Source organism: Rousettus aegyptiacus, unplaced genomic scaffold (assembly GCF_014176215.1).
Source record: "Rousettus aegyptiacus isolate mRouAeg1 unplaced genomic scaffold, mRouAeg1.p scaffold_m13_p_3, whole genome shotgun sequence".
In the NCBI taxonomy this organism is placed as follows: domain Eukaryota; kingdom Metazoa; phylum Chordata; class Mammalia; order Chiroptera; family Pteropodidae; genus Rousettus; species Rousettus aegyptiacus.
The window spans coordinates 172,501,423-172,519,783 of NW_023416306.1; the positions used below are offsets into that span (position 1 = coordinate 172,501,423).

The following is an 18,361-nucleotide window of genomic DNA, read 5'->3' on the forward strand; positions in this document are numbered from 1 at the left end:
ATTGGAGAAATATAGGGGGGACTGGCTTAAGTTGGTCACACTCAACTCTGGCTGGGGAATCTTTATAAACCTTCTTGAGAAAAGAAAAATGAAAAGTTTATTCTGCCTCCTCAGTGTTGACTTGTAACCTCGCGTGGGGACGGCCTCCATCCTTGGCTGGCATGGAACCTCCCGGAGATAGGCCCTTCATGGCTCCACATTTCCACAGGCTCAGTCAGGCTAGTGGCAATCTTAGAGGACATTCAGGAACCACTGGTGACTTGGAGAACAGAGGGCTGAAGCTTCTGGAGATGGGTGGCCCTGGCCCTGGGGTCAAGGGAGGAGAGGGGCATCCCTGTCATCTGAAAACTCCTGGAGCACACTGGCCACCCTGGGCACAGACGGCAGCCCAACTTCCTGGGTGTGGGAGGAGCCCGTGGAGGAAGGAAAGGAAGCTCCAGCCAAATGCTGGGCCGTGCTCCTCAGTAAAAAGGAGCAGTGGGCCCAGATGGCTTGAGTCACCTCCAGCCCCGCCCTCCTGCTTGTGTGTACCAGAGGGAATGTGTGTAGGAGCAAGTGTGTATGTGTATGCGTGTGTGAGGGAGCATGTGCTGGCGAGTGTGAGAACGTGAGTGTAAGTGTGAGAGCATGTGCGCGTGCCTGTATCATGTCCGTGTGAATGTGCTTGAGCAAGTGTCTGCAAGCGAGTCCAGTGCTCGCTGGATTTGTGTATGCGAGCGTTCGTCTGAGGGTGTGTTTGTGTTTGTGCGTGAGGGTGAGTGTGAGAGACTGAGAATGCATGTTGAGTGCGCGTGCCCGTGTGTGGGTGACAGTGAGTATGGCTGTGAGCGCGGTGTCTGTGTGTGAGGGAGGGTGGCTGCCCTGGTGAACCGGGTGACGCCATCGTTCCCGACCGCGAGGAAACCTGCACCTTTCGGGCCCCAGGCGGCCTGCGTGGCTTTTTGACCTGGAAAGGGGGACGCCGGGGCGCGCGGCGGCCGGGGGCGGGGACCGCAGCGGGGGCCGCGCGGAGCGAGGGGGCGGGGCGAGCGGCGGCCGGGAGGGGCGCGGGGGGGCGCCCGAGGCCACCCCCGCCCGCGCCGCGCCGCCGTCGCTAGGGCCGGGGGGCGGGCGGCGCGGGAGGGCCTTAGCAACGGGCGCGGGCGCGGGCGCGCGGCGGGCGGGGCGGGCGCGCGCGCGCCGGGCGCGCTCCCCGGCCGGCGGGGATTTCCAGCGCGAGAGGAAGTGCTGCGAGCGGAGCGTGAGGGCGCGAGGAGCGCGGCGCGGCGCGGCCGCCGCGTGCGCGAGCCGGGTTGCAGCCCAGCAGGGACTTTCCAGCCGGCGGCGGCGGCGGCGGCGGCCGCCGGCCCTTCCCCGCCCCCCGACATGGGGCTGCCCGGGGAGCAGGACGCTGCGGACCGCGGCGGAGGACGCGCCCGGCGCCCCTGAGCCGGCGAGCGGCGGCGGACCGCGGTAAGGGGCGGCGGCGGCGGGCGGGCGGGCCCGGCGGCTCCATCCCGGCGGCTCCATCCCGCGACCGCGGCGGCGGGCGGGCCCGGGGCGGGCAGCCGCGGCTCGGAGCGGCGCAGGCCCGGCGCCCGGCGGCGAGTGCCCGGTCTCCGCCGGCCCGCGCGGCCCCCGGACGCCTCAACTTCGGGAAACTTTGAGCCCGAGGCCGGGCCGGGGCCGCGGGGCCGGGCTTCCCGCGGCTTTTCAGGAACGGGCGCCCGGGCCTCCTGCCGGCGGGACCCCCGGGCGGCGGGACGCCGGGCCGTCGCCGCGCGCCGAGCGGGCCGCCCCGGGGGCTGCAGCGACGGGCGGCGCGCCCGGGGCTGGCGGCGCGCGTGTTTTTTCTAAGCCATTATTTAAAAGTTTATACTGAGTCATTCCTCTGCAGATGAAGCTCCGACTGATTCATAGTCGGAGCGCTGCAGCGGCCTCGAAGGCGGGCGGGACCGCGGCCCCGCTCGGGCGGAACGCGCTCGGTCCACCTCTGATGGCCACGGAAGGTCAGGACGGCTCCCGGGCCGGCGCCGACGCGCTCCCCGCCGCGGTATTCACGGTTCCATCGCGGGGCGCCGGGCTGTCGCTCACGTACGCTCCGCCACGTTTCCACACTGTCACTTCGTTCGGGGACATCTATTTAATATTTAGACCTTCAGGGCGCGTTCTGTGTGGAACATTCTTTACCTTTCATTTGAAAACCTAGCAGCAAAATGGAAATGGGGAAGTGTCGTGGACGTGCTTTGAAATTTAAGAAGCTTTCAGATAATGGTCCGTTGGAGGAAACAATTTTATTTCATGTCTTTCCTGTTAGGCTCCGCATCGGTTTTCAGAATGACATAGGTGTGTGCGTGTGTGCCTCCGCGCGTGTGTGATTTATCCATTTATTTTTGTGCAGTCATAAAGGCTGCACCGAGTCGCGTTGTTGCCGCTTCTTAATTTACATTCACAGCATACAACTGAGGAGGAGCCATACTTTTTTTTTTTTTTCTGTAGCATTTGCTGTGAGCACACACTGGCGAAGCGTTTGGAAACGTCGTTTTCTGTCATCTCGTCTGTCTGTAAAATCCTTATCTAAAGACATGACCGGGCGGACCATGAGTTGGTGCTAAAATCTTCTCATGTCTTTCACGTCTTTGAAAATGGCCTGTGGAAAAGACTGCATCATGTGTAGGGTGCCTTGCAAAACAGTGTGCAGCCGTTCGCTCTTCAGAGGAAAGGAAATATTTGCCTTTTCGCCATGCTGTGACAAGACGTATGTTAAGAATTAGTCTAAAGCTGAAAAATTCTTGGGCCAAAACAGAATAAGCCTTATCAGTGTGAAAACTAGAAAATAGCATACAAAAATCAGCAATCCTCCTTGTGAGTAGGTGCTCATGACAGACCCCGACAGACCTGGGGTTCTAGCCTAGCATCGCTGGTTAAAATCAGACCTTATCGCGGATGAGGTTTAAGATGTAAGGTGTCTCACCCAGACGCCATCTGTTCCAGCTGTCACAATGCAGAAGCCAGGAAGGCAGAGAGCTGGCAGGGAGAATTCCAGCTCTCTCTCTCGCTCTCTTTCTCTCTTTCTCTCTCTCTCTCTCTCTCTCTCTCTCTGTCTTTTTGTAAGACGTGAATTTTTCTGTGAGGGGAAAGACCAGTTATTTTCCTTGGATGCTGTCTATTTATTTTGGAATTAATAAGATGGCCTCACTCAATGAGAAGGGTTTGAAGACGTTCCACAGGAACCAGGCAATAGCAGTGGCCAGTTGTTTCTGTGAAAAAAAATATTCCTACTCTTTTCTTGTTCATGCCTTGGAGAAGGGCCCTCGTTTAACGGAAACATATGAGTTGCTTCTTGCTGTTTGCCCATGATGGGATTTTGATTCTGTAAACACCCCGGGTAGAATCCCTTTCATTTTTCACTGTGCAAATGGAGAAGGACCTTTCTGGGGTAGTGTCAGGATAGATATGCTAATGAGCTGAAGGGTGAGACTGTCCTTTTTTATGTAAAAGCTGTACTTCAAGAAAGATAAAACTGTCATTGTGGTGTTGCAAGTCTGGGCTAGCTCAAGCAAACAAAGGAAATTGCGTTAAATTTGCCCATCTCCGAGTTCTCATGCTCTTATGGCAAGGCTCTGCAGCAAGTGATCTAACCTATCAAATATTATGCAATAGCTGAGTTTCAGTACAGTGGTCGGTTTAAGAACTATTGACTTAGCTGAGGAGATACGACCAAGGCCCTTTGCATTCTCCGAATCAGGACCCCTTGGGTGCTTCCTTACAAGTGCTCATAGAGGAAGAAAAGTGATTTGTTTTGTGCAGGGGGAAGGGTGGGTAGAAGAGTCATAATATTGACTTCAGATACAGAGACGCTGTGAAGAGAGCTGCCGAGTGAGAAAGAAGGCGACCAGAGAGAGGCAGTCGAGGCCTAACTGTGGAGATGGTGCTGAGACTTGTCCTGAGCGGGAGGGAGGAATGCAGCCAGCGTGAGAGGCCGGATGCCTGCCGGCAGGAAGGCAGTACACGGGCCAGGGGAAGGTGCAGCCTGCACCTGATCCTTTGGGGCCGAAGGATCTAAGGGAAATAGAAGAAAATGCTGTTTTAAATAGGAAAAGAAAAAATGTAAGAAGACGTTGTGTATGCTTGTGTAATGTCTATTATTCATAATTAACTAAAAAATACAAAATGGCTTTCTCAGTTTAGAAGGCCTTTATTGGCTCTTCTGTATGACCATCCCAGGCATCGTGGGTGATGAGGAGTTGGCCAACCTGAGAAGGAGGTGAGGGTTTGTGTATTTTTTTTTAATCAGTAAATATCAGAACCTTTTTTTTTTTTTTTTTTTTTTATGAAATTTTTTTGTCTCTTTGTGCAGACACTCTGGGGCGAGGCTGACAAGGGGCGAGATTTCATGATTGCAGGTGACTCTCGGTTTGTGTCAACTCTAGAAATCGAGTTGGATTCTCTTACTGAATTCTATATTCCTTGAGATAAGTGGATCATTAACTGGGCCTTGGGAATCTTTCCCTCATTTAATTGAATGTTCAATTAATGTGCCTCGAGTTCCGTAATGTTCTAGTCACAGTGCCAAAATGAGTGAGAAACCGCACCTGTCTTGAAGGGCCTGCTCTGCAGAAGTCTGGGGCACCTTGGCCCCTGTGCATGCTGAGAGGAGAGGCCAGAAACCAACCGGAGTTTGACAGACAGCCCAGGGACTGAAGCTCCTGGCCAGAAGGGTGAGGAAAAAGGAAAATTCACACCCTGTCTTCGGGACTGGCTGCTCAGCTTGGAAGCGAAAACCCATCTGGAAGAAAGTAGGATTTCCTGAAACTCAGGCTTGTTGCAGAGAGGACTGGAAGTCTGGTGGGAGTTCAGAAAGGGAAGGCTTCCTGGAGGCGGTGTTGAGCCCCAGTGTCAGGAAGGCAGGTGTTGCAGGTGGGGCCGAGAACCGCAGTGAGAGGACTTCTCCCCTCCCCGTGATGTTTTGGTAAAGTGGGATCGGACCATTTGCTGCCCCGCCGCTTCTTGCCAGCAGTTACAGTGTGTTGCCAGTTGGGATGTTCCCAGTGCGGTCCTCTCGCTCTTACCAGACTCTTTGTCACCAGGAGCTCAAGTGGGTCAGGTGGCCTCCCCCTCGGCGTGTGGTGGGGCGCAGAGCAGCGGGCCCCAGGCTCGGGGGAGCACACTGCTGTCCCTGCTGTTTCTCCTCAGCCAGAAAGTCTCAAAGCGGTGATGACGGAGGGGTGCAGACATTGAAAGGCCCTTCCCCAGGAACTCCCCCAAACCCCCATTCCATGCTGGAATGACCCGAATCTCTTTAATTCTCAAGTAATAAAAAATTAGGCCCTGTAATTTCATTTCATGATTGACTTTTCTCTAGGGCTGTCTCCATGCTGATTTTGACTTTATATATTTTTTTTAAATGGAGGCTATTTGGTAACTTCTCGGGAGGCCATTCTACCAAGAAAGACAGCAGGCCTGCTGTTTGGAGGTTCCCATTTCCTTTCCAATTTAAATGCTCAATCTACGGCAAAACCCCAAAGCATATTTATTGGAAACCTCTTTGAGTGGAGACTTAGCTAAAGAGATTAACCGAGTGGCGTAGTAACATCGTTAGGGCAGCAGTAGCATCGGAATGGTAAAGCGAGACTCTCCAGGTGCCGTGGTGGTTGCGCCAAAGGCGTTGAGACTGACTTTGTACGCTGCCCGGTAGGAGGCCTGCGTACACGGGCCCTAATGAGGTCGGAGGCCTTCCCGTTTCCCCGTCAGGCACAGGTAGGCCCTCCTTTAATGTTCCTGTCCAGAACTTGCTGCTTAGCGGAGAGGAGGGATGTGACACATGCCACATGGTGGTTGCACGTGGCTTGGTGGGTGCAGCTAGGCGAGCCTGGTAGCTGCCGCTGTTGACTGCGCTCTCTGCTTTGTTACGTTGCGGGGCTTGCGATGGGAGACCTGATTTGACACTAACTTTCTTGGGTGTTTTTAAGAACAGGGAAGCTAGTTATCTTGAGTCCTTCCTGGCCCAGTAGCCACAACTTTATTCTAGAAGTTAAATCCTGTCCCGTTTTGGATTAATAGTAGCATGGTGTTTGAAACATTTCTGTAGGGTGAATTAAGTGTTCTGGTTTCAGAAGGCCTTCCTGTGTGAGAAGGGGTGAATTTTATATTGTGCTCAGTAATGTGTCTGAGTTTTTTACTGTAAACATACTTTGTCCTCCAAATGATTGCATACAGTCGATTCCCCAAAAGATGCGTTGTGCTTACCCGGGGCTTCCCTAGGATCCCTGAGGAGGTCCCTGGCACCCCACCATGTATGCCTGGGGCCGCCCATCCCCCAGCTCGAGTAGCGGGCATGGCGGAAGGCACCGGCTGTAGAAATTTGCGTTGTGGGCCTGCCCTTTCTGCTTAGCCGCAGAAGGTCCTTGGCGGCCAGCTGGGTCTGTCCGAGCTGGATCCCCTGCCTGGAGATGGGGCACGTAGCAGCACGCTCACCCCTTGCTGGTCGAGTGACGTGGACAGCGAGGCACCCTCACGGTGTCCATTTGCATCGTTTCGAGGATCAAGATGTAGTCGAGCTTCAGCATGGAGGTCTTAGAACGTAAACGTGTGTGTCAGGTCTCGGTACGGACAGCCCAGGTTTCCTAGTGAAGGTACCACGTTTTATGTGGGAGGCAGCTGAGGCTGAGTGCGGGGTGAGGGACCCTCCTGAGCCAGACTGTTCATGCAGAGTGGAGTTTTTGCCCTGCATTCTTTGTTTTCCTGAGATTTGCCTCAGGGAAGCCACTTGGCCGCTAGTTCCCACTTGGGATAATTGAGAATTATTTAATTGACACACATTTTTGAGAACTAACTCAGGAGCAGTGCTAGTTGCCAAAGCTACAAAGTCAAGCAAGCTGCCCCGTGGTCGCCGACTTCAGGGAGCTTCTGTAAGATGAGTGAGCCAGAAGGATCATTCGGTCATGGCACGACGTGGTAGGTGCCACGGCGGTGGGACAGAGGGGCCGTGGAGCCTGCGGACGCCGTACAGTTTGGACCGGGGCTTAGGAGGTGTTTTCCGGGGAGGATGCGCATGAGCAGGCCTGCAGACGGGGAGAGGAAGCACGGGCTGGCGGTCACACAGCAGAGGGCCCGGGCGTCTGCAGCGGGTCCCTGCGGCTGCCACTCAGGGGAGAGAGAACTGGCCGCCTTTGTGCCTGCCAAGCTGCGGAGGTAGGAAGGACCCATTTTACAGGTGAGGACCGTGCAGGGCAGCAGCCTGTAGGGCTCTGGGATTCACCTGTTACCACTGAGCTCGCTGGTTTAAGCTGAACTACCATCCAGTTTAGGATTTTGTTCACACTCCAGACTTTTTAATTTTGCTTTCAGATTCTAGATGTTTTAGCTTTGCTGCTATATAGTCCTTTTTAAAGAATTGTGTGTTTTTCCAGCATATGTTTTTCACACATTCTTTCCTTCCGTCCAACATCTGTTTTGCCTATATCGACTTATTTTCCCAGCTGGTATTCCATTCCTTCTCTCTGTTTTGAGTTATTTTCCCATGGCAGCAACAGTTCATCCCATATCCTTTAGCAAATTCAGTTAAAACGTTCTTCAGATGTTGCTTGCGCTTTGCTGAGTGGCGGTCCCAAACCTGTCATGTGCTTCTTTTCCCCTTTCTTGCTCTTAATTTACATTTAAACTGGTAGTCTTGTAATAATGATCATATTTAGTCATTATGTCTTTACCGGTTTTGTAAACATTAGCTTGTTGGTGGTGAACAAGTCCCTGAGGCCTGGTCACTCTGTAGAGAGCATCGTGGTTACAGCCCAGCGCAGTCAAACTCCCACCCATTCGTGTGGAATTTAATTGGAACTACAGGTGGCTCATGGGAATGTAAGTTACAGGCAGAGACGCCTTCCCCACAGCGCGCTGGGCAGTGATGTCGGTGGCTGTGTTGGAGAAGGCTTTATGTGGCTCCTCTGCTGGAAACACTGTAAAGTTCTGAACACGGGACCAGGGAGGGTCGGTGATGGCTGGGCTGAGGTGAGGGCACTTGTCTCATGGCCGTCTGTGCCCGCTCCAGGACGGGCTGTGAGTAATGGGCACAGCGGGACACCGAGGCAGCGAGGGAGGTTCTGGGAGTGCTGGCAGGCAGCTTTCTTCGCTCTTGGGCAGCGGGGCCCTTCTGGCGGGGAGGCCGTGGCTGGGGTCGCAAGGGCCTGGTGTTTCTGGAGACTGCCCTGCCGTCTCCTGGTTGAGGGCTGCGCCAGTGCACCTTGGATGGGTCTCTGGTGTTAAGATGACAGGCTTCTTAGGGACAGGGTCTCTTCATCGTATTGTCACAGTTTGGCCTAAAATGTGCTCACTAAAAGCGAGACGGATTTCTCTGTGGGAGGGGTGTGGGTTTACAGTCGGATCTGGTTGGAGGCCTGGTCCCTCCCGTGGGACTACAATAGTAGGTCGCTTATCCTGATCCTCAGTTTTCTCACCTGTGGAAAGGTCATTGTGGGGATGAAAGTGAGGATGTGGGTGAATGTGAGGGCCTGGCGAGCCGTAAGCGGTGGTGCCTCTCTTTCCTGCCCGGAGCGATTCGAAGGGAAGACGCGTCTCCTCGGCAAGGTGAGGGGTGTGGTCTGGCGCTGGGAGACAGCCGTGCAGGTACTGGTAGGAGCAGCACATGGAAGGACCGTAACGATGTTGTTTGTAAGAGAGTTAAATGTCTAGAAACGTGTGTATTTGCGCAGAGGGACGTCCACATTTAGTTAAACCCCCCTTTTCTAGAAAAGCAATTTTTGCGCATGACGATTTGTGATAAATCTGTATTTTCGTGCATCATTTTCTTTTATTTAGCAGAATAGTAGTCTTCATTCATTGTGGTGTTTGTTCAGACATCGCCTTTTTGAGGTCCTCCCTGAGCACCCTGACTAAAACAGCCCATGTTGACACTCTCTGGTCTCTGACCTTGCTTTTTAAATTCCTAGCAGAAAACTTTTAACCCGCGTACAAGGAGAGTGTCCATGTATGGTATATGGTGTATGGGAGAAACTCAAGAATCCGTATACATGAGTCAGTAAACTATATGTTAACCACATTTTCCTTTATTGAGGCAAAATTCACATAATATACAATTAACCATTTTAAAGTGTGTATAGTTCAGTGATATTTAGTGTATTCACAATGTTGTGCAACCACCAGTTCTCTCTAGTTTCAAAACTTTTTCATCACCCCATAAAAAAACCCTGTACGCACTAATCACTTCCCATCCCCCTCCTTCCTACCCTCTGGTACCCTCTAACGGCTTCGCTTTCCATCTCTGTGGGCTGGCCTGTCCCGGGTATATCAAATAAAAGGAATCCGCGTGACCTTTTCTGTCTGGCTGCCTTCACTCGTTTCACTGTTTTTGGGGTACATCCAAGTTGTAGCACATATCAGCATTTACTCATGTATCAGTATTATGGCTGAATAATGTTTCATTGTGTGTGTATTCCACAGTTTGTTTATCCATTCATGCACTGAGGGCCATTTGGATTGTTTTCACCTTTGGGCTGTTATGAATAATGTATACAAGTCTCTGTGTAGACATGTGTTTTCATTTCTCTTGGATATGTTTAACTAATTCCCACCAGCAATGTACTAAGGTTTCAATTTCTGCACATCTTTGCCAACATTTATTTTGTCTTTTTGATTAAAGCTGTTCTAATGGATATAAGTGGTATCTTGTGGTTTTGTATTTCTTTAATTACCAATGATATTGAACATCTTTTATCTTTTCATTGTATATCTTTTTTGGAACAATGTCCATTCAAGCCCTTTGCCCATGGTTTAATTGGGTTGTTTGTCTTTCCGATGTTGAGTTGTAAGAGTTCTTTATGTATTTTGGATATTAAATCCTCTTTAGTTATGTAGTTGACTGGTTCTGTAGGCTGTTTTTTTTTTATGGTCTTGATAATGTTCTTTGATGTACAAAAGATTTTAATTTCGATGACATCCAGTTTATCTATTTTTTCTTTTGTCACTATTGCTTTTGGTATTAAATCTTGGAACCTATTGCCAAGTCCAAGGTCTTGGAAGAGTCACACCTATGTTTTATAGTTTTAGCTCTTACATTTAGGCCTTCGATCCATTTTGAGTTAATTTTTATATGTAGAGTCCCACTTCATTCTGTTGCATGTGCTTATCCAGTTTTCCCGACACTATTTGGTGCAGGGACTGTTCTTTCCCCATTGGATGGCCTTGTCACTCTTGTTGGAAATCAGTTGGCTGCAGATGTTTGAATTCATCTGGACTATAGTTCTATTGCATTGACCTGTATGTCTGTCCTATGCCAGTAGCACACTATTTTAATTCCTATAGTTTTGTAGAATGTTTTGAAGTATATTTGAGAAGTGTGAGTCTCCCAAATCTTTTTTTTTTTTTTTTTTTTTCCAAAATTGTGTTGGCTACTTGGGACTCCTTGCAGGTCCATATTAATTTGAGGATCAGTTTTTTTCTTTCTGCAAAAACAGTCTTTGGAATTTGATGGGAATTGCTTTGAATCTGCTTTGGGGAGTTGCCATCTTAACAGTATCAGTTCTTCCAGTCCGTGACCCCGGGATGTCTTTCTGTTTATTTATACCTTTAATTTCAGCAAGACTTCGTTTCAGTGAACACATCTTTCACCTCCTTGGTTAAACTGATTCCTAGATTATTCTTTTGGATGGTATTATAAATGGAATTGTTTCTTTAATTTTTGGGGGGAGGTTGTTCATTGCTGGTATATATGACCACAGCTGATTTTTGCATGGTGATCACATACCCTGTAACTTTGCTGAATTTTGTTATTACCTCCAGTAATTTTTCTATGGGTCTGAGATTTTCTGTATAGAGAATCACGCCAAATGCGAACAGAGATCATTTATCTCTTTCTTTTTCTTGCCTAATTGCTCTGGCTAGGACTTCTAACACAGTATCGAATAGTAGTAGTGAAAGCGTGCCTCCTTGTCTTGGTCCTGGTTGTAGGGTAAAGCTTGCTCATGAAGCTAGGTGTGGGTTTTTTTGTTTGTTTGTCTTTTAATAAATGTCCTCCATCACATTAAGGAAGTTCTTTTCAATTCCTGCTTTGCTGAGTGTTTTATCATGAAAGGTTGTTGAATTTTGCCAGATGCTTTCTGTGTGTTGTTTCATATGATTGTGCTTCCCCCCCTTCATTCTATTAATACTGTATAGTACACTAATCGATTTTCATATGTTGAACCACCCTTGCTTTCCCAGAGTAAATCTCGCTTTGTCGTGCTATGTAATCCTTTTGTTGTGTTGTTGAATTTGCTTCAGTACTATTTTGTTGAGAATTTTTGCATCTGTGTTCACGAAGGATATTGTTCTTTAGTTTTCTTTTCTTGCTATATCTTTGTCTGGCTTTGGTATCAGGGTACCAAGCTCATTTTGACTGTATATCATATTTCTTTAGAACTTTGAACCTATCTTCCCTTACTTCAGTAGTGTATATAAAATTCTAGGAGGATTTCGAAGCAGATAGGAGAACTCATTGATGATCATCATATGACTTAACCTCCTCGCTTCCTGACACAAAGCTGCGCATAAAATGGCCTGCAGTGGGGAAAATCCTGGCCAACACTGCCACCAGAATTCTGTGTCCACCAGTGGAGAACGAAAGAAGGGACCCTAGTCCTGATTCCGGGGCAGGAGAGAGATGTGCTTCTGTCATTTCCTGAAAGTCGCAGGTTGTTTTGGGTAATGATTGCTGAGTAACAAACCACCGTAAGCATCAGTGATCTGAAACAGTAATCTGCTGTTAGATCGCATGGTTCCATGGAGTCATCAGGCAGGGCTCAGCTGGGCGATTCTTCTGCTCTACGTGGCATTAACTGAGGTCACTTGCTGCTGTTCAGTGGCCTCTTATCTGGTCTGGAAGGTCCAGGACAGTGATACCACATGCCCGATGGTCGCAAGGCCAGGCTTAGTTCTTCCTCCTCTTCTGGGGAGGGTCAGGGCCCCCCACAAACAGCCTTTCTGCTGGGATGGTTGGACTTCTTCCCTGGCAGCTCGGGACTCCTGGAATGACTGTTCTGGGGGAGGAAGTAGAGGGCGACAAACCTGTGTGACGTTACTCCTGCAGTTCGTGGAGGACCCCACCTAGTACTCCCCGATTTAGGAGAGAGAACATAGAGCCTACCGCACGATAAGAAGGGTGTCCAGGAATCTGTGGCCACCTTAGGCCGCTTCGCGTGCGGTGGCGAGAGTCCACGGTGCTTTCAGCAGTGTGTGTTAGTTACATGCACTTTTTAAGACCGGCCACTGTGGGCGGAAATGGAAACCCCGACCATTGTGTGTTATCTGGTCTCTGAGAAAATGCATTCCGTGTTCTGAACCAAGAATTCGTGAATAAATTTTTGAAATTGAGCCATTCATAAAATGGTAATTGCTTATATAAAAGGTACATTTTATTTACTTAATCAGCAGGCATCCTTGATTGTCTATTTGTCAGGAGTTTTCCAAGTATAACTTTGGATCCATGAATTTTCACTTCCTATTATATTATATTATATATTATCCTAAATTTCCTTTTCTTCACCTTAGATCATTCTGATAAATCCCCTAGAGACTTACTAGAGTGAAGTTACGGCTGTTTACGTGTAAAAGTGTGGGGTGCTGGACAGCAAGTGCAGAAGCGTGGATGCATTAGCTTCTCCTTTTCTGTAAGCCGTGCCTTCCAGCCTGTCTCAGCGGCCCATTTGAGCCAGAGCAGTGTGATGCGGTCACGGTGCATGGGGGAGTGGGTTTAAGGCAGGAAACAAGAAACTTGCATCTTCGGCTCCAGGCGATGGGATGGATGCGGGCCGGAGAGGCAGGAGCTGTGGCCGTCTGAACTGCACCCTCTGCTTGCGCCTGCCCAGGGAGCCAGTTCCAACATCCCTGGGGGCCGGCCACAGCGTGGCCATGCTCTGTGTCCTAAGCATACCCTGTCTTGGTTCCCAAATACCCATCACTCCTGGGCATCTGACCTTGTGTCCAAAGTAGGTGCGAATGAAGAGTGTCAGCCACTTAGAAAAGTCAGAGTGACGAATGAAACACATGGACTTTCAGGGTGTCCTGGGAGTTCCCGTGTCCCCTCCCGTCATGCCTGAGGTCAGGAACCTCTGGGCTAGATGCTCTGAGGTCTCTTACAGCAGTAAAGTTTTATACATATATTACTTTTTGCTACAGGGGTGCCCGTCCTCACTCTGCCCTCGTTACGAATTCCAACAGTTTGCTGGCAGGGAGAAAATAATTGCTTTCTACAAGTCTTCAGGGTACTTCTTTGAGAACTGCTTACCTTCTTCATCCCTTTTAGCGTCAGGATTCTCTGTACCTGCATGTGGTGGCTGTGGCCTCGGGGCGAGCAGCATAGGGGCTGACGAGGGGTCATGAGACTGGAGGACTGGGGAGGGGTAACTGAAGCAGAGAGGACCAGGGGACCAAGAGGGCAGTGGCATTTCACACAGTTGATGACATTCCCTTCTCCCGCCTCCTCTCTGTGTCCTGGTTCATGTAAAACAGGTATTTCCTCGTGTCGAGATGAATGAAGATAGTTACTACTGCTTTTTAATATTGTCTTGGGGTTCTTGGGAACTGTGTCGGATTTCAGTCACCGCTGCTTGGAGTGAAGTAAGTAAGGTATCCTTGTGATGAACAGACAGGATTCAAGTGGGAGCCGGGGACCAGCAGGCTCGGCCCCACCAGTCTTGTGACCTTGTGCACATTACTTAACCTTTGAAACTCCTCTCTCCGTTCGTGGTGGGTGAGTATAATAGTGTCGTGGTGGTTGTGAAAATAAAATAATGAGCTTTAAAAAATGAATTCACCAGGAAAATGAAAAGTGGTATTTAAGGTTAAAGGAACTTGCAGTTTTCAGCCCAGAAAAGGGTAGAGAACGCGCCCACGGAACAGTCGCCATTTTAGCATGTTTCCTGACCGTGTGCTGGCTAAATTTAGGCGCTCACTGTTTTGTTGGTGTGCGTGTGTGTGTTTGTGTTACGTGTAGAAAGACAGAGACACGTAAGTGAACACTGACCACGTGCGGTTTAGCTCAGCAAGCTTTTATAAAGCGTGGCGAGGCTGCGGCCCCTGCCGAGTGTGTGTGCTCGCGCTGCGCAGGGGACACTTCTCGGGACGTTCAGACGTCTCCTTCAACCTGCGCTTTGTGAAAGAAATGTGTGCGAGCCGGTCCGGCTGTCATGACAGCGCCGTCAACGGTGTGTCTTCAAACACCGGGAATCCACTCACAGTTCTGGAGGCTGAAAGTCCGAGATTAAGGCACCAGCCACTTCATTTCCCGAGGCGGGCTGTCTTCCTGGCTTGCAGGCGGTCACCTTATCACTGTCCCCACATGATGGGGGCAGAGGCAGGAAGCAAGCTCTCTGGTCTTTTTTATTAGGGCCTCTAATTACCTCTCAAAGGCCCGCTGGGTTCCTTTGTCTTCCCAGCACTTCTCATTTGGTGGGCACACTTTATTCTTCAGTTAATTCAGTGTTTTCTATAAGTCAGAAGTAAATTGAGTCTGCGACTGAGTATCCATCATCAATCCACTCTGTGCATGTGTCTGGGCCGGATGTCAGGGGAGGGGGGCAGTGCGTATGACAACGGTCCCTGCTGGCACAGAGCTTAGAAACTAGTCCTGGAGAGAGAACATGTGGAAAGTTCCTTAAAGAACCTGTGTGGGAACGTTTCCACCCTCCGGGAGAGGGCCCATTAGAGGCTGCTCTGCCCCCGGCCTGGCCTCCTGCTTGCTTTGGGGGAGGCGGGCTCTGGGTGGGCCGGTGGGGCCCGTTAGGTGGTGGATTCTGGGTGTGTGGTGCCGAGCCTTGCTCTCCTTTTCACCCAGAGGTGGCAGGCGTGGGAAGGCGCCGGGCCACTGCTGGGCAGCGGTTACAGCGTGCACCCCAGAGTGTGGCCCTAGGAGGTCTCCCCGCCTCCGCCCTGTCATCTGCAAGCATCTGATGACAGCTGCATGTGCCCTGGAAACATGCACAGACTTGGAGGAGGTGGCCCCATGAAGTTGGCTAAAAAACATTGACCAGAATTTCAGAGAAGTAGTATGTTCACTCACGTGCCTTCACAAACAGCCCCCTCCCCGTTTCGCAGAGTTTTCTCTGTGGACACTTAGCCTCCTGGGTTCCCTGGCGTGTTTGTCAGCGTGCCTTCGGTCCGTGGTGGCCTTGGCTGGGAAGGTAATTGGGCCGGCGGCAGTACGTGGTAGTGGGCAGCGGTTATCAGTGCACCCCGGAGTCGCCCCTGTGAGCCCCCGCCTCCAGCGACAGGAGAGTGGACGTGTCGCTTAGACCCTTTCGCAGGGCCGAGGGCGTAGCATTCTGAAGTAGTAACCTCTTTACACAGGTTTGTTTTTTTTTTGTATGGCCTGTTTATTCTGACATTCAGATGAATTTTGCATTTTACTATATAATACGTGTTTAAAATGACAGCCCTCTGAAAATCTTTCTGTGTGTTGGGATCGGCCCTCCAGGACAGGCGCGCGCTCGCTGCTCCAGAGCGCCGCGCTCCGAGGGCACAGGGAACTGACGCACCGCCGGACGCTGCCGGAGCCGTAATGACTTTCCTCAGTTTCCTTTCCCGCTGGCCCTTGAGGGAGTGTTTGCTCTGCATGTGTGTTCGGTGCCTTTTGGTTTAGATAATTTTGATGATCGGTAACTAGGTTTGATCTTGTTGTTAACAATTTTGACCCAGACACCATCAGCAGTCCCATCGGGGGGCATTCGGAAGGCCGAGAGACTGACTGGGTGCTTCGTGTGCAAACCGCTCCTCTGGGATGGGGAGGAAAACCTCGTAGGCTCTGGCAGACTCACGTGGGAGTCGATACTGTCAATGTCTCAACGATCTAAACCGTAAGATTGTTAACTTTTTTGGAGGGGGCAGTGTGCATAAAAACAGTCACAGGGTAGAAGAACATGCCCAAATGAGACTGTCACTTCTCTTGTGCAGGGGTCCCGGGGCATGGAAGGCCTCGTGAGTGGGGACTCCCCACTGGACTGCAAACAAGCCCTGCCCGGGCCCCGGTTCTGTTGGCTTTTCCTCCTGGGAGGAGGAACCAGGGAGCCACCTGCACTCAGCCACTGCGGTGGCCCCCCAGGCGCACACGTGTAGCAGCAGCCCCACAGGGCCACGGTTTGTGTGGGCCTTAAAGGGCCCTGGGCGTCAGCGGCCTTTGCTGGGGGATCTTCGCGCTGTGGATGGCGAGGCCGGGTGCCGCGCGCCCCACCCGGAGCGTGAGGCAGGCCTGGGAGTCTCACCTTCAGACTCAGGCGCTGTCCAAAGGCAGCATCAGCGTTTCCTGATGTCATGGCTCAGAACCCCTCCAGGACGGGTGGTGTGTGTGTACGTGTACGTGTACCTGTTTTGCTTTCAGTTTCACTAGAGGATGTGACTCGGGCCAGTGGTTTTCAGTGAGCATTTAGAATTTAACAGAATTTGATCCCCATTTCCTTGGTTATATTAATAATAAGAAAAGACCACATGGTCTAGTTTGTCGTTCTCAAGGAGCAGGGGCAGTTTTGACCTCCCGGGGACACCTGGCAGTGTCTGGAACCTCACTGGGGGGTGTTGCTGGTGTCTCGTGAGCACAGGCTGGCGCCGTGGGAGCACCCTGCAATGCCCAGGACTTCCCCCCACGACAAAGAATTATGTGGTCCCCCAAGTGTCGGTGGCGCTGAGGTTGAGAAACCCTGGCGTGCGAGGTCACAGATGTTCTTTTCTTGATTTCCAGTGAAGGTGTGACTGTTAAGGTTTAATAGTTTTGTAAGGTGAGATGCTTTCTATAAAACTCAGCCATTAAATGAGATCTTAAAGATGAAGAAATGTTTTTAATGCAGTCCGGTTCTGCTATGAGTGTCATTAGGATGAGCAGAAGGAACTGAGAGGTCACGGGGCTTGGGACAGAAGCCCAGGTGCTCGTCAAGCCGGATAAACCCTTCCTAAGAAACCATAATTTAAATGGAAACTTTGGTTGGCAGAATGGGAATTTTTGAGTAGGTACCATTAGAAATAAAATAATTTTCCAGCTGTGGTTCCCAAGTTCCCCAAGTTTATGCCTTTAACCCATATCTCTCTGAGCTTGAGCTTTAGCCCTGTGTGTTTATTTAACTATCAGTTGGGTCCTCGATGTGTGCCAGGCTCTATCCTAAGTGCCAGGGACACAGCAAGAAACAACGCAGGCAGCTCCCCGTTGCCATGGCGCCTGCACTATGAGGCAGGTTGGGGAAGTCCACATGCCAGTCGCAGGATTGAGCGGGATCTCTCACAGCTGGCCCGGGGGCTCATTGACCAGGACCTGCAGGAGAGAGGCATTTTGTCGTGTGCCCCAAGATGGAGTGACCAGACAGGACTGCGACTCCCTGGATGCTTTCACCTAGATGTCACCGAGCCTGTCCCCACTGGACTCTTGATTCCTTCCCGCCCCCACCCCCAGGCTTAAGACAGAAGACTGGGGCGCATCCCTTGACTCCCGCCCCTTCCTTCCCATTTGGTCCATGGCTGTCAGTCTTGCATCTTGCCTTTCCCCACATCCCTGGTCCCCAGCTGGATCCAGGTCTCTTGCCCACCGGCGGCTCCTGACTTGTCTGTCCGCCTCCCCTCCTTCTCCACACAGCTGTGGAGAGGCCTTTTAGAAACCTAGCTTGCCTCCTTCCTTCCCTGAAAACCGGTCAGTGGCTTCCCGCTGCGCTCCGGCAATGCCCCCCCCTCGCCAGACACTCCGGCCCGCTGTGGGCCTCCTCCCAGAGGGGCCGGGCCTGCCCTGCCTGGCCTCTGTCCCTCTTCCTCCGGTGGCCCCAGGGCCTGTCTTCCCGTCCTCCTCTCTGGGCTCCCGTGGCCTGTTTCCTGCAGTGCTGTGTCCCTCTTCAGGTGCTGGCCATCTTTAGGTGAGAAATCGCTCACCTGCGCCACTCGCCACCCAGAGGGGGGCAGATGATTCACAGGGACCCGCCCTCCCTCCCGCAGAGTTGGGGTTTTTGCATAGGGGATTTTTCTGTCGGTTTTATTTTTTCCTCACCTTTTGGAATATTAAAAGAGCCGAGACAGTGGGCTGTTTGTGTGTTTGTGTGTGTGTGTGAGCATGTGTGGTGGGGGCAGGGCCCACACGTTCTGGGGAGGTCACTGATCCCTTCCTCTGGCTTACATCCCACCGATTCCACAGAGCACAGAGCCGTAGCCATGTGCTGACTTCCTTAGTAAACTTTTGAAGTAAAGCATGGCTACTTAGTAGGTCTTTCTCATCACAGAAAAGGGAACAGAAAAGTCAGGCCACGGCTCCGGCGTGATTACCCCAGCATGCAAGCCGGTGCTGGGAGGGCGTCCGGGGTCCGTGCTCGTGTGCCCTGCTGGTCCTTCAGACGAGTCTGACACAAACGAAGTTCTGCTTTGCCAGACG

The 18,361-nt window shown here is 51.3% G+C and overlaps 1 protein-coding gene across 3 annotated transcripts in view; it reads left to right on the plus strand.

The window, feature by feature from the left end:
* The first annotated feature begins 1,258 nt into the window (after positions 1 to 1,258).
* The window catches only part of TRAF3 (TNF receptor associated factor 3), a 91,570-nt gene continuing 74,467 nt past the window's right edge, over positions 1,259 to 18,361 (plus strand). For all 3 annotated transcript variants that reach the window (XM_036239498.1, XM_016165988.2, XM_036239499.1), the window contains exon 1: positions 1,259 to 1,452. The gene's annotated coding sequence lies outside the window, so the exon portion shown is untranslated. The remainder of the gene's footprint in view (positions 1,453 to 18,361) is intronic.